This window comes from Bos indicus x Bos taurus, chromosome 13, assembly GCF_003369695.1.
Source record: "Bos indicus x Bos taurus breed Angus x Brahman F1 hybrid chromosome 13, Bos_hybrid_MaternalHap_v2.0, whole genome shotgun sequence".
In the NCBI taxonomy this organism is placed as follows: Eukaryota; Metazoa; Chordata; class Mammalia; order Artiodactyla; family Bovidae; genus Bos; species Bos indicus x Bos taurus.
The window spans coordinates 81,824,002-81,840,190 of NC_040088.1; the positions used below are offsets into that span (position 1 = coordinate 81,824,002).

General features: G+C 38.7%; 1 protein-coding gene across 2 annotated transcripts in view; it reads right to left on the reverse strand.

Annotated features, from left to right (window-relative positions):
* The window catches only part of PLCB1 (phospholipase C beta 1), an 856,985-nt gene that overhangs the window by 60,200 nt on the left and 780,596 nt on the right, over nt 1-16,189 (reverse strand). The window lies entirely within an intron of this gene.

Consider the following 16,189-nt stretch of genomic DNA (forward strand, 5'->3'; position numbering starts at 1 on the left):
AGGTTGAGGTCAACTGACATGAGAGGTCAGTGGGCACACATTTCTAAGGGGAGACTTGTACACATGCCTGAACTTGAGTCATGCCCAGGAAAACCTAGACAGCAATCTTTGGGGTCATGGACTCTTCTTAATGATTTATTCCTGTGAAGTCAATAGGCTCAAAGCTAATGCTAAAGAATTAGAGGCTTAAACAAGAAATACATTTGCTGAGGATTTCCCCTGCCTCTCAGATACAATCTTGTCCAGCAACTTATCAAATGCATAGGCTGGGCTCCCTAGGGTGCTTTGTAACAGACCAGTCAACTCACAGGTATAGAAGATACAATCCTACTCCTGCAGAAATTCTCGATAGCCTTGTGGCATTTCTAATAGAGAATGACTTCATTAAGTTCTTGCATGGATTTAAGCCTGGCCTAATAAGAGACTACAAATTCGTCTTAGTGAATGTATTCTCAAGAGGTGGGAAGAGAGGATAGACTAAGAGCTGAAGGATACTGAGTTGGCTAGGTCCCACTGCAAACTAATTTTTCATTGTCTCAGCCATTAGCCTAAGAGAAGGTTAAAAAGATAATTGGCATTGCTGTCAAGAGGGTAAGTGAATTTCCTTGTTTCATATTGTCAAGCCTTTGAGAGAATATAATTTGCCTTTTGACAATGAGGAGGATAGTGGACCACGGAGAGAAGTGAGCTTTAGACAGTATTTTTTAAAAAATTACAAAAAGACACTGAGAAAGCTGAGGGTTTGATGAAGCCCTTAGGATTCATGTTAAAGGTGACCTCCCAGTATTTCTGGAGGCTTAACACTCCAGTCACATCCTGAAAGGCAGGGTGGTGTCCTACAGCAATCAAGTCAAGACATGGGTTCTGCACACGTGTTCTCTTCCTCTGATGTCCTTTTTCAAACCATACAGGTCAGCCTCTAGTAAAGTGGGTTGTGACACTGTTACAGGGAAGAATAAAATCTGACTATATGTTGGATCTGTTTCTTTTACTTTAACCTTTTCTACTCATTGCTTCTGTTCACTGCAAGGACACTGTCTATACATAATGGCCTGTCTCAGGGAACCCTGCACTTCTGCCTGAAATGTTAAACCAAAATGCCTTTTGTTCAGGGAAACATCCTGACCCTGTACTCCTGTGAATGCATACAGGAAGTAAGAAATTAACATGTCTTTTCCCTGAGGTGGGCCATTCCAGGAGATGTTTGCGAGACTTGTGACCTTTCTGCTTTACTGTCCCACTTCCTACCCTGCTGGATTCCAGCAGGCATCCAGACCCCAATAAAATGGTGATTTTGAGATGATCACCAGTCTACCATCTTTTCAGTCAGCCTGAAATAAAGTCATTATTCCTTGCCTCAATACCTTGTCTCCAGTGAACTGGCCTGTCATGTGGTGAGCAGAATGAGTTTGGACTTGGTAACAACACTATTACCCTCCCTCCTTTAACTCAAATGTGGGCAAACTTTTCTGAAAAGCCCGAGTAAATATTTTAGATTTTGCAGGCTTTAAGGTCTCTATCATGGCTACTCAATGGGGCTGCTGCCAGGGGAAAAGTCAAAAACAGAATGAAAAGGATGGGGTTCAGCTGTGTTCAACAAACTTTATTTAATGACACTCAATTTTGAATTTCGAATGACTTTCCCTGCGGTCTAGTGGTTAAGACTCTGCTCCCAGTGCAGGGGCTCTGGGCTTGATCCCTGGTCAGGGAACTAGATTCCATGTGCCACAACTAAGCATTCCCACGCCACAACTAAAGAGCCTGCCTGCATGCCACGTAATGAAGATCAAAGATCCCTGCTGCAACTAAGTGCAACCACAGTAAATAAATACATATTAAAAAAAATAAAAGTTTCTTCCTTTGATTGTTTTTCAATCATTTCAAAATGTAAAATCATTCTTAGTTTGTGGGCTCTGCAAAAACTGGTAGGAGCCTGGATCTGATTCTTTCTTCAGTTCAGAGCTGTTTCACAGAACTTTCTGCGATGGTGTAAAAGTTGGATATTGGCACTGTCCAATAGTATAGACGCTATTGAATTGTGGCCAGTATGATGGAATAACTTAATTTTTAATTTTAATTAATTTAAAATTAAGTCACTATTTGTGGATTAGTGGCTTCCATGTTGGACATGCAGTTCCATTATATTCTTTCCTACTATCTTGAAAAAACATTATTTCCTCTTACCTATATTAAAATGAACAGCAAAAGAAAAGGAATCCTACTTGCTGCTTAAGTTATATAGTTAGTGCTCCTTCTGGGGATATTACAGGTTGGTGTTTTGGTTTTAATTACATAGTAAATATGGGCAAACACACAGAGAACATGTGAATATTCATAGTGCACACAGGCACACAGGAACACAATGCAGCTCTTTCTTGGCATGACATTACTACCATGTTCAGTGAATGAATAATCATGGAAAGAAAACCATGCTTATTAATAAGGATCTTTCCATCTCATGCACTGCCTACTATGGAAACACAATATTGGACAATGAAAACCATTGTATAGCATGAACTTAAGCTTTTTAGTTGGTTTCTTCAATTATCTGTCACAAAATTCTATACTTTCTTTAGCTATACTTTGCAATAATGAACTTGCAAAACTGACTGAATGGGTGTCCTCTTCTAAAATATGCAAAAGGATCATTTCTAAGTAAATGACAGTGAAAACTCCAGGTCATCTCAAATAAAATCTCAGAGCATCTCTGGGCAGCACCTCATGCAGATCTCACAGATAGATCAAGAAGAGAGTAATTGACCCTTAAAAGACAAAAGCATAAAGTCACTAACATTTAAATGGGTTTGATAACAAGCATCATTTAGCAGGCATATAAAGTCCTATTCATGAAACTCTAACCCAATTATAAAATATCTTTTATTTTGATTAAACCCATGTATGGTGAAACTTCTCCTATCATCCCTGGAAGAGGCAATTCATGGTTAACTAAGGAAATTCTAGAGTGAGAGATGGATGATAGTTGTCTATCCTTGGTAAAACAACACAACACAAAACAAAATAGGAAAGAAGTGTAAGTAAATTTTGGGGAAAAAAAGAAAAAGACTTGCCCCTGCAATCTTGTGTTCTTTTCAGAATAACCCCAACCCAAGGAGCATCTTAAAATCTCTTCAAGGCTCCATCTGTGGTCTCTTCTCTCTTTTGATAGTCTTTCTCTTGGAAACTTCATTTAATGCTCAGGCATTCTTCCATCTTTATATTATATATGATTTTCAAATCTTTTTTTCCTCCAGAAGACTTCTCTCAATTCCAAATGGATATATCTCACCATTTCCTTAACTTCTCTACTTAGATTTCAATCATACCATGTCCAGTACTAACCTCTCCTCATCTTCAGCTTTTCTGTCTCCTGCCATTCTCTAGGCCAGTGTTAGATGACAATACTCTCCCAGTTGCACACACTATTAACCCACATCACTCCTTGACTTCTTCCTTGCGCTACACTGTATCATCAACCCAGTACTAAGCTCTACCTCTCACATTCTTATACTTCTCTCCATCTCCAAGTCCATACTGTGAATGTCTCTTGCTGCATTGAGTCCTAACTAATCTCTTGCATCCTGTTTGACCTTTCTACCCTTCTGTTTGTTCTACACTTCAATCAATAGAAACCTTTTCAAAACCTAAATCTGATCATATCACTACCTCTACCCAGGGTTAAGGCTTATTAGAATAAAAACCAACCTTGCTAAGGCAGCAACCAAGGTTGTATGGGTTTCACTTCTGTCAACATTTCTTTTCCCATCATACACTCTTCCTCCTTGTTCTCTGTGCCCTACTGGTTCAGTTTCTTGAACACACTATGGTCCCTACAGCTACAATGTCTTTGCAAGTACTAATTCTTATTTCTAGAAGGGCTTCCCTTTATTTTCTTGGGCTCCAAAATCACTGCAGCTATGAAATCTAAATTAAATTAGACAGTGACTAATTGAAATTAAAAAATTAAAAAATGAAATTAAAAAATGCTTGCTCCTTGGAAGAAAAGCTATGACCAACCTAGACAGTGTATTAAAAAGCAGAGTCACTACTTTGCCAACAAAGGTCTGTCTAGTCAAGGCTATGGTTTTTCCAGTAGTCATGTATGGCTGCGAGAGTTGGACCATAAAGAAAGCTGAGCACTAAAGAAATAATGCTTCTGAATTGTAGTTTTGGAGAAGACTCTTGAGAGTCCCTTGGACTGCAAAGAGATCAAACCAGTCAATCCTAAAGGAAATTAATCCTGAATATTCACTGGAAGGACTGATGCTGAAGCTGAAGCTCCAATACTTTGGCCACTTGATGTGAAGAACTGACACATTGGAAAAGACCCTGATGCTGGGGAAAGGTTGAAGGCAGGAGGAGAAGGGGACAACAGAGGATGAGATGGTTGGATGGCATCACCGACTTAATGGACATGAGTTTGAGCAAGCTCTGGGAGATGGTGATGGACAGGGAAGTCTGGCGTGTTGCAGTCCATGGGGTCATAAAGCGTCCACATGACTGAGTGACTGAACAACAACAACAGCAGCAAGGGCCTCCCTCCATCCATACACTCCCCCTCGCTCCATGGATCTGCAACATTTACTCAGTTATGTCCTACTGAGCTTCAGCTCTCAGTTCAAACATTACTTGCTTCAAGAAATTCCCCCTAATCTTTATCTTTCTATTAGATCATTCTGTAGTTTTCTTCTTAGAACCACGTTTCTTTCCTACAGAGGTGTCTCATTCATTTATGTGATTATTTTGTCTCATACATTTTTGTGATTATCTGCTTTTGTCTATCTCTGTCACTTCTCTGAAGCTCCATTAGAGCGGGGATCATGTCTACTTTTACAAACCATGGTTTCCCAAGAACCTGACATGGTGCTGGCACGTCAGTACATTTACAAATGTTTGAGTAGATGAGTGAGTGCAGCAATGGAGACCTGGAGGTAGTGTGATTGAGTCCATGGAGGGCTCTGGATATGGGAAAGTGTATAATATCAACCTTCTTTGCAAGCCCAAAGTACTTCAAGGGGTTTTCTCCTCTAAAGCTAGTTTTGACCTGTGGACTCTGTGGCCCAACACCAATTAATATACAGGTCATTGTGGTGTGTGCCAGAGAAGGCAATGGCACCCCACTCCAGTACTCTTGCCTGGAAAATCCCATGGACGGAGGAGCCTGGTAGGCTGCAGTCCATGGGGTCGCGAGGAGTTGGACACGACTGAACGACTTTGCTTTCACTTTTTACTTTCATGCTTTGGAGAAGGAAATGGCAACCTACTCCAGTGTTCTTGCCTGGAGAATCCCAGGGACGGGGGAGCTTGGTGGGCTCTCGTCTCTGGGGTCGCACAGAGTCGGACACGACTGAAGCGACTTAGCAGCAGCAGCAGCAGCATGGTGTGTGCTCTTGTGTACCGTTTACAAACTCAATCCTTCTTGCCTCTAAATTACCTTTCTTATTTTCCCTTGATCTTATTTCCCTCATTTATTTTCTATTGATTTTTATCTTTCTATTCTGAACACACTATTTTAATCTGTATTCCATCTTATTGGAATCTTTTTATAAAATAACATTTATAATTATACTTATTAATCTCAGTCCTTACTGTACCAGTAAAGGTCTGAAGTTCAAATTGGGAACCAGTTCTGATGGTCAAAGGAAAACCCAGTAGCCAGTTGGATACACAAGCCTCTCTGTCTTAGTATTATTATTATTATTATTTTTGTCCTTGAGGCTACTTGTAGTTTTTATCACGCATTCTTTCTCATCTGCTCCCTGCTGTCCTTGAATGCCCCTGAATTTCTGGGCATGCAACAAAATTAAGGTAAATGAAGCAGAGATAGGACTTACTCAGACTCATAGCATCCAATGAAAGTAATAGTGAAATCATACAGCCAGTATTTCAACCTGTGCTGTGATCTTTGGATTTACCTTCAATGCAGTCTTCTGGGAGGGGGTAAATGTCTGAGGGTCTACGCTTGGTATATCAGCACTCTTTCCCAAGGTTCCCTCTCAGAGATATATTTGCATCCATCTGACATTGATTCATGTGGCCAGATGGCAGAGGACAGAGCTGGATCACTTAACACAATGTGTGACCCACTTAGAAGTTGAACAATCTGTGATTTAATATTAAATAAAAGAATTGAGCTTTTGAGTTAAAAATGCAGATTGGCTTGTTGGTTATCTTATACTCAGCATGAATAGTCTGAATGCTGAGTGCATCGGTTTGACATAAAATGCAAAACTAATTCCCCAAGGGTGGGTGATGGGATGTGTTGGTAGGTGTCATTACCAATCTAGTGCGGTGGTAACAAAAATCATTGAGAACTAAGAGTGCACATTTCAGCACCTAAGGAGTGAAAGGTCACTAGCAGACAACTGTGATAACCCATGGCATGGTCAGTAGTGTCCTACAGTAGTTAGAAAGCACAAATTCCTCAAAGAATTTCTGAACTATCTCACAGAGATTGTAGAGGGTAACTGCACCCTTTATACCCTCTTGCTTTGAGCATGTTCTCTGTTGGAAACGGTGTAAATAAAAAAAATATGAATGGAATCAGAGCATTCCATAAAAACAAAGATATAGTTGGGGCAAGTGTCCCTACATCAACCAGTGAACCAGTTATGTTAAAAAATGGCCTGTTCAAAACTGGACACAGATATGTCTAATCAAATGGTAATATTTTAGCATGATATAAAACTGGGTAGAGCGCATTGACTAGGAAGCTAATGTAGCATTGTATCAGGGATATTGCAGCATCTTCTTTGTTCTCCCCGGGTCATTTCTCATCTTTCTTGCAACAGACCAAAAGTAGAAGCATGATTTCACTAATCAGTCTTGGAATTAAAAAGGGTTTTCTCAGCTGGGTTTTTCAATGATATTTATGAGGAAACATTTAGAGAGATGTAGGACCATTATTTCAGAAACTGATGCAGTGACTCATGTTTTGTTGCCTCTTATTTTTTGCTGTCTGGTGGAAGCTCTGGCATTTGGTGCTATGATGGCCTTTCTATCCTAAAGCTTTCATTATCTCTGATATTCTCATCCTCTAATCTTCATGATGTCTTGAGGTGTCACTATGGAAATACCCCCAAATACCCTTAAACAGAAATACCCAGAATCTTGTCCTTAGTTCTTCAGTATCTTGGCCTCTAAATTACTCTGTTTTTGATTTTACACTGACCTCCACAAGCCCTTGCACCTAACAGCTGGAGCCCTGTCCATCCCCAGCATGAGGTTCCTGGTACTACCTTTCTGTTCAACCTACATCCTGGCATCTAGTATAATGCCTAACACATTAAAGATGACAAATACTTGTTGAATGAAGGAAGGAAGGAACTGGCTCTTTGAAATTTAATGTTTCCCAAATTAAAAAAAAAAATTATCCAGAGACAGACAAAATTATATGTAGAATCTAAAAACATGGTACAAATGACCTTATTTACAAGACAGAAATAGAGTCACATATGTAGAGAAAAAACTAACAGTTACCAAAAGAGGGAAGAAGGGGCCGGGTTAAATTGGGAGATGGGTATTCATATATACACATTGCTATATATAAAACAGATACCTATAAGAACCTACTGTATAGCACAGGAAACTCTACTCAATACTCCATAATGACCTATATGGGAAAAGAATCTAAGAAAGAGTGGATATATGTATAACTTAGCTGTACTGCAGAAACTAACACAATATTGTAAGTCAATATACTCCAATAAAAATAAAAAGTGCTAAGTTTTTTGCCCAAAATATTTAACAAAAATATTTATTAATGCCATTATTTTTTTTTAAGTATTTACTTATCTGGCTGTGCTGAGTCTTAGTTGTGACACTTGGGAATCTTTAGTTGGAGCATGTGGGATCCAGTTCCCTGACCAGGGATCAAATCCAGGTCCCCTGCATTGGGAGCATGGAGTCTTAGCCACTGGACCACCAGGGAAGTCCCCATTATTTTTAATTGACAATCTACATGCCAACCTTAGTGAAAGTGAAAGTTGATCAGTGGAGTCCGACTCTTTGCAACCCCAGGGACTATAGCCTGCCAGGCTCCTCTGTCCACGGCATTCTCCAAGCAAGAATACTGGAGTGGGTTGCCATGCCCTTCTCTGGGGATCTTCCCGACCCAAATCTCCCGCACCGAAGGCAGACTCTTTACCTTTTGAGGTACCTGGGAATCTGCCAGGTACTTAGGGCAAGACTAAAAGAGATGTGGCCCCTGTGCAGAAGTAAGGCCGCTAGCAAACACGTAACCACATGAACATGATAGGGGATAGTGTTGCAAATAAAAGGAAACAGACAGAGGCAATAAGAGTCTATTACGTAGTCTGAGAAGTTCTCTGTATGGAGTTGCTATTTGAACTGAGGACTGAAGAAAAAGGAGCAGCCACAGGGAAATGTGGAGGTGTGGTGGCTGGCAGCAGAAGGCAGAGAGGACTGGCCCAGGACTGCGCTGGGCTGAGCGGCGCAGCACGAGGGAAGGGGCAGACTGCAGAGGGAGTGAGGCAGCGGAGAAGCCCGCGGAGAAGGAGGACTTCATTTAATACTTTCCGACACGCCCACAGGGCGGTTAGCAAAGGAGCGACTTGATTTGAGTGAGTTTATTTTCCCTTTCTACATGTAATCATGGCAAATCATTTCAATCCTAGGAAAAATACTAAAGATGGCAGCATATGAAAAATCCCACCTGTTAAATTGAATTTAGTGTGTCAAAACATCATGATTACTCTTTCTTTCTATTTAAAACCTATGTTTCTTAAATATTAAATAAATATAAAAGTGGGTAAAATACTCATAAGATATCAAGAACAGTTTATTACTAATTAATACCCACTGCTGAGGCTGCTGCTGCTAAGTCGCTTCAGTCTTGTCCGACTCTGTGCGACCCCAGAGACGGCAGCCCACCAGGCTCCCCCGTCCCTGGGATTCTCCAGGCAAGAACACTGGAGTGGGTTGCCATTTCCTTCTCCAATGCATGAAAGTGAAAAGTGAAAGTGAAGTCGCTCAGTCGTGTCCGACTCCTAGCGACCCCATGGACTGCAGCGTACCAGGCTCCTCCGCCCATGGGATTTTCCAGGCAAGAGTACTGGAGTGGGTTGCCATTGCCTTCTGACCAGTTTATAAAACATTGGGCTTCAAGTTCTTATTGTGCCTCTCCACAATCTCATCTCTCTGACGACTCAGAAGGAAAAGCAGTCTAGGGTTTTGTTGTTTGTTTGCTTATCATTCCCACACTTAAAAAGTACTTTACCAAGTTTGCATTCCTAAGCAACATACTAATCTGCTTTGCAGGTTTTTAAACTCATAAAAGTGGAAGCATGTTCTCTGGCCACTTGCTTTCCACTAAATACTGTGGTCCAGGTTGCTGTCTGTGGCTCTAAGTCAAATTTATTTGGTGGTGGTGGTTCAGTTGCTTAGTTGTGTCCAACTGTTGCTACCCCATGGACTGTATCCCCCCAGGCTCCTCTGTCCATGGGATTTCCCAGGCAAGAATATTGGAATGAGCTGCCATTTCCTTCTCCAGGGGAACTTCCTGACCCAGGGATTGAACCTGTGTCTCTTGCACTGCAGGTGGTCTGCTGCATTGCCAGCAGATTCTTTACTAACTGAGCCATCAGGGGAGCCCTTCATATTTAGTTTGTTGCCATGTAATATTCTTGTGTACATACTATTAAAATTTCTTCATTCTACTCTTGAAGCATAGTTATTTCCAATGTTTTGTTGGTATAAAGGGTATTGTTATGAATTCTTGCCCAGTTCTCCAGATGCATGTAAGTGGGAACTTCTCTAGGGAGTTTCTACCTTGGTGAGGAATTTCCGGTCCTGGGAATGTATTATCTTCAGCTTTCCTAGATTGTGTCAAGTTGTTGCCCAGTGTGTTTGGACCAGTTTACATTGCTAGGGATAGCAATCTAGAACTGTCCTAGGCGTACCATTTTCTTGCAAATCACCTGACATCAGCAGACATAAAACTTTTGCCAATCTGACAGTATACAGTAATATAACCTTAGGGCTTCAATGTGCATTTCCTTAACTACCAAAGAGGGCTTCCTTGGTGGCTCAGATGGTAAAGAATCTACCTGCAATGTGGGAGACCTGGGTGTGATCCTGGGTTGGGAGGATCCCCTAGAGGAGGGCATGGCAACCCACTCTAGTGTTCTTGCCTGGAGAATCCCATGGACAGAGGAGCCTGGTAGGCTACAGTCCATGGGGTCACAGAGAGTCAGACACGGCTGAGAGACTCAGCACAGCACAGTTACCAGTGAAGTTCAGCCTACTTATGTTACTGACCATTTGTGCTTCTCAACAGAAGCATGGAAGTTCTTGCACATTTTCCAGTTGTTTGTCTTTTTCATTTTTTAATAGAAATTAAGTTTACATTTTTATTTTTAAATTTTGAAGTATTATATAATTGTCGTAATTTTTTCAATAGTAATTATATTTTAATTTTATAATTTATTTATTTTTGAAGTATAATTGACATACTTTTTCTTAACCTATAGAAATCTTATATATCTTATGGACATTAATTTTTGATGTTATATGTGTTGCTGTTACATTTTTCCACTTTCTTTAAAGAGTTTTATATATATATATATATGTATACATATACATAATTTTACTTATTTATTTTCGGCTTTGTTGGGTCTTGGTTGCTGTGTGGGCTTTTCTCTCACTGCAGACAGTGGGGGCTACTCCCTAGCTGCGGTGTGTGGGCTCCTCACTGCAGTCTTCTCTTGTGGAGCGTGGACTCTAGGGCTTCAGGAGCTGTGGTGCTGGGCTCAGTATTTGCAGTTCCTGGGTTGGAGCACAGGCTCAATAGTTGTGGTGCACAGGCTTGGTTTTGCTCCATGGCGTGTGAGATCATCACAGACCAGGGATAGCGCCCATGTCTCCTATAATGGCAGGTGGATTTTTCACCACCAAGTCACCAGGGAAGCCCTCCAGAGTATTTTGATGAACAAAACAGCTTTTAATTTAGGCCAAATCATCAATATTTCCTTTTATGTCTTGTTCTTTTCTCTTGATATTGTTAGAAAAAGCTTTCCCTTTCCCCAGTTCACAAACATACTCTCCGTTACCTTCTAAAGATTCATAGTTTTATATTTCATATTTAAGTCTTAAATGCATTTGGACTTGATTTTTGAGTATGATGTGAGGTAAGGATCCAATTTTTTTTTTTTTTTTGGCATATCAATAACCAATAGCCCTGACAGCATTTCTCAAAAACCCTTAGTTTCTTAGATAAAATTTTGAGTGCCAATTTTATCATAAGTCAAATTTTCACATCTCAGTACATTTGTTTATAGAGCACCTATTGTGTCAATGTTCAACTTGCCAAATTCCACCAATATCTTAACTACTATATTTTCATGATGACTGTGTATGATAAGTCTTTACACTCATACTTTGTTCCTTTTAGGAGACTCAGCAACTTATGGGCTTTTGCTTCTCCATGTAAATTTTGGAATCAGTTTGTCCAATTCTACAAATGTTGAGGGGACTTTTTTTTTGGCATTGCCTTTAATCTATAGATCAATTTGGAAGAACCCATTTTTTTATGCTATTGACTCTTCTAATTCATTAGCATATTATAATAGGTCTTCTTTGATGTTTTTCAATAGAGTGTTATATATTTTTCCATGATCTCTAATACATGTTGCTAAAGTTACTGGGTACTGTATATCTGCTACAGTATTAGAAATTTTAAAATTATGCTAGCTGCCTATTGCTTACTTACAGATATGCAATTGGTTTTTGTATATTAATTTTATACTCAGTAAATTTGCTAAACTCTTATTGATTAAAATAGTTTATATGGAAATCCTTTTTAATAGAGAGTCATAGCAATTGCAAATTATATTTTTCTTCACATAATGTCTAATTGCTATACCACTTTTTTTTCTTTTTCTTTGATAGAAGGGAATAATAAGGGAATAACAGTGGGCATCTTTATCTAAGAGGACTATTTTAAGTATGAAATTTCCCTTGGATTTGAGTTTTGTCTTGTTGTACATGCACATAAAAACATTATTAAAGTTTTCAATTTGTGTTGTTTTATCTGAATTTTGTATACTTTAATGATATTTTTGGAGGCGTTTGGAGGGTTTGGATATATTTGGAGGGGTCTGCTTGAAATATTGATTGCTAAAAGAAATATGAATATTTTCTACTAGAGAGGTAGATTCAATATTGCCAATATTTTTGCTTTATCCATTATAAGACTGCACATTATTTTGTGCACAGAAGTTTAAAATTGTTATAGTCTGTTAGAGAACTGAAAATTTTACCATGACATAACAGCCCTCTTTCTTTTTACCTTAAAATTCATTTTATTTGATACAAACATAGCCCATGCAGGTTTCTTTAGATTAGCATTTTCCTGGTATATTTTTTCTTTTCCTTTCCTAGTCCTCATTCTTCAGCTATGTTCTTATTAAACAAAGTAACTAACTAAAAATAACAACAACAGTAACATAACAAAAAAGCTGAGCTGAAAATCTTTTATGTTTATAAATGGAAAAATTTAGCAGACATACTTATTTAATTCCTCTAACTAGGATATAGATTTATGATTTCCTTCAGTGAAGGTCCTTTTATGGCACTCAGCCCTTCCTGCCACACTCTCACCTAAACATCTACAGTCATCTTGAGTTGATTGAAGGTGTGTTTATTGCTTTCACTCTAAGTGATACTTTCCCTAGATATAAATTGCTAGATTAGCAAATATTTTCCTTCAGCACATTGATGATATCATCCCACTGTTTTATTTTTCTTCCATTGTTACTGCCAAGAAATCAATTATCTAATTTTTATTTCTCTTTAGTTGTTTTAAAGATATTTCCTTTAAGATTTTAAACTTTTTCCTTTCCCTTCTGAAATATCAATGTGATGTATTTAGATATAGAGATGTTTAAAATGCTTCTTGATTAGGATTTCTGAATCTATGAGTTTGGGTCTTTCATCAATTCTGTCCACAACATATTTTGAATATTTTACTACCCTCATTTTTGCTCACCTCTTTTTCTCACTCTATCTTTCATGCCTCTTAATCTCTGTATTTTATTTTCTCTTTGACATTCTTCTATATTCCTGAGTCATATTATAGACCTCTTTTTAAATTTACTACTTTTCTCTCTATTGCTGGAACGATTCATTACATTTTAAATGTAATTATCTATTCAATTATAGAAATTCAGTTTGTTTTCAAACATACATCATTGTTTTCAGTTGACTGATCTTCACTCGTATTGTCAGTCTTAAACATACTTCTTTAACATCCTGTTCTCATAATACCAAAATACTAAGTTTTTGTAGGGCTCGTTCTACAGTCTTCTCTTTCTGCTGTGGTTCTCACTCATGGACTTTCTCTATATTCACTGTAATTGCTTTGATGAGTTGATATTTCTTGGAACTTTAATAGCTTAAAGCCTGCTTTGAAAACAGCCTCTTTTATAGACAAACTGATTAGTTATGCCAGGAGACCAGAGGATTTCCAAGATGAGACAGATTTACACTAAATTCTGAATTTGTCAGGTGGTGTGAATTGAATTCAGGCTTCAAGTTCACATGAGGGAGAGCTTTTAATCACAAATTCTCAGGAAGGATTTTTTTCTACCTCTGTTTAAAACCCAAGTTGTGCGAGTAACAATTTTCTTGCAGTTCTCTGAGATGACGGCTTCTTTATTCATGCCTTCCCTGAGATTATGTGGCTTCTTGCAGTCCCAGGTTTATGTGGTGAGTCTATTACTAGACTTCCCACTTTCGCTTCATTTCCTGTTTTCCCATTCCTCATGCATCATGAAAAATCTAAGCTCAGTAACTGGCAGATAACTTCAAGGTGAAAGACAGCTTTACTGCTCTGTCTACCTCTCTGGGTACTTGCTTTCACTAGGAGCATGTTCTTTGAGCATTCCTTGATTTCTTTTCCATTCACTGACTTATTTAAACATATTTTAAAAGTAATACAGAATCTTTGTTTTCATTGGAAACTCAGGACTCTCCAACTTGCTTTGGGACGTTTTTACATTTTAGATCCTATCAACAGCAGATGTAGGTTTTTATATGGCAGAGGAAAACAGGTGGCTTCAGGATTGCTTCAGAATCACTGTAATTCTACTAAAAACTAATCAAGTTTGAAGGGCTTATTATCAGAAATGCAGTGATATCCAGAAACCATAATTGCTCCTTTTAGTCTAAACCGGCTTTTTTAAAGCTAGAAAATGAGACAAAGAGAGCACTACAAAGAAGTGGACCCAGATGGACACTTACAGAAAAGCTTACAATTTCAAACAGTCTCCTATTTTGAACTAACTTTTACCAGTAATGGAGTCTTTTACATTAAAATTCAGAATATTTTTGATCACCTACATAATATATAGAGATAGATTATTTTAAGAAATGCATGCAAATACATAATATAGAAAGCGTATAGCATCCTGCCCACCCTCTCCAATCTCTCGCACTTCTTGCTGTCCATGTGATTTTCTAAAATTTTCTACCTTAGGATCACCAGAGTTAGCAATAGCTCTGTTATCCCACCTTTGAATGATTATAAATTCAACTTGTCCACAGTCCATCAACACATTTTTCCATGAATAATGAGAACAGCAGAGCATGACACCAGAGTCTGAACACAAGATGTTGTCAGGTTGGTAGAAAAATCCTCTATTAAGTCAGGGCAGATAAATCAATCAGGGAAAATGCTGTTCCTGGACACTGCAAGCAAGCCTTCAAGGTTATGTAATCAATTTTTCAATTAATATGCTTCTCTGTCCTTTTAATTGTGTATAAATTAATAGCAGCTGAGAATGAATAAAGAAAAGAACACAGAAGGAAGAAGAATGGAACAAACAACAAAATAGAGCAGAAATCACATTTATCTGATGTCTGCGCAACAGAGAACGGAAACGTGATCTGAAATCAAAGGGAGCTGGATTTTTCAAGTAGTGGGCCTTATACCTGGGTATAATCAGGGTAGATACAGCTGTGTAGCAGGACACAGCAAGATGCACTCATTTTAGAACATGTTTGCTGATGTCATAGTAGAAGTATGTGTATAATAACATTTACACATGTTTTTAAAAAGTCAATGGATTAACCAATTTAAGAGATAGGTAATATACATGGTACAAAACCCAAAGTGAGTAAGAGGTTATTTACGGGCACTCATACCCTCATTGTATTATAATACAATTTCACTGATAATAGGTTACTAAGTTTCAACACAGGCTTCTTTAGATTAAAGGTATGTAGGAGAAGGCAATGGCACCCCACTCCAGGACTCTTGCCTGGAAAATCTCATGGACGGAGGAGCCTGGTGGGCTGCAGTCCATGGGGTCACTGAGTCGGACATGACTGAGTGACTTCACTTTCTTTTTCACTTTCCTGCATTGGAGAGGGAAATGGCAACCCACTCCAGTACTCTTGCCTGGAGAATCCCAGGGGCAGGGGAGCCTGGTGGGTGCTGTCTATGGGGTTGCACAGAGTCGGACATGAGTGAAGCGACTTAGCATGCATGCATAGCATGTACCCAAACAATGAGTAAGTCTGCTTCTGCTTACATATATTAATACATGCAATATACGTAGAGAAAATATTTTAAATATATACAACATATTTAAGTAAATAAATATATATAAGTATGCATCATGGATGGATGGACAAATAGACAAACGGACTGCTTTCAAATCCACTGCCCTCCAGTTTCAAGAGACAAAAAAATATTAAAAAGAAAACCCATTTTCTATTTTACTCCTTGACATGTGAGTACTATAATTCCTAGATTAGAGATCTCTATGATAAAATAGTTCTCAATAAACAATTCCTAGGTTTTTCAACTAAATTAGCTCTAATCCTTAGAGAGAATGTCCCTGAAAGCCAGAATCCTGGTAATGCAATGATAGAAGGGCGTTGAGGACCATCCCAAGTGTCTTTATTCTTCATCTTGGGCTCTTACAAAATCTCACATAATAGTTTTTACCCATGTTAGTTTGCCAATAGTATTTAAATACTCAGGAATTGTAAGTATGTAAATGATCATAATAAAACTCTGGCCAACACACTTTGTATATTTAGGTACAAAGCTTTAAAGAAAAGAAGTGATTATTTGTGAAAGTTGCAGCTGAGCCACAGTTCTAGGGATTGTGTCAGCATGGAGAGGAGACTGGCAGGCCAGACAAAAGCTTTGCTGGCTTCGCACCCT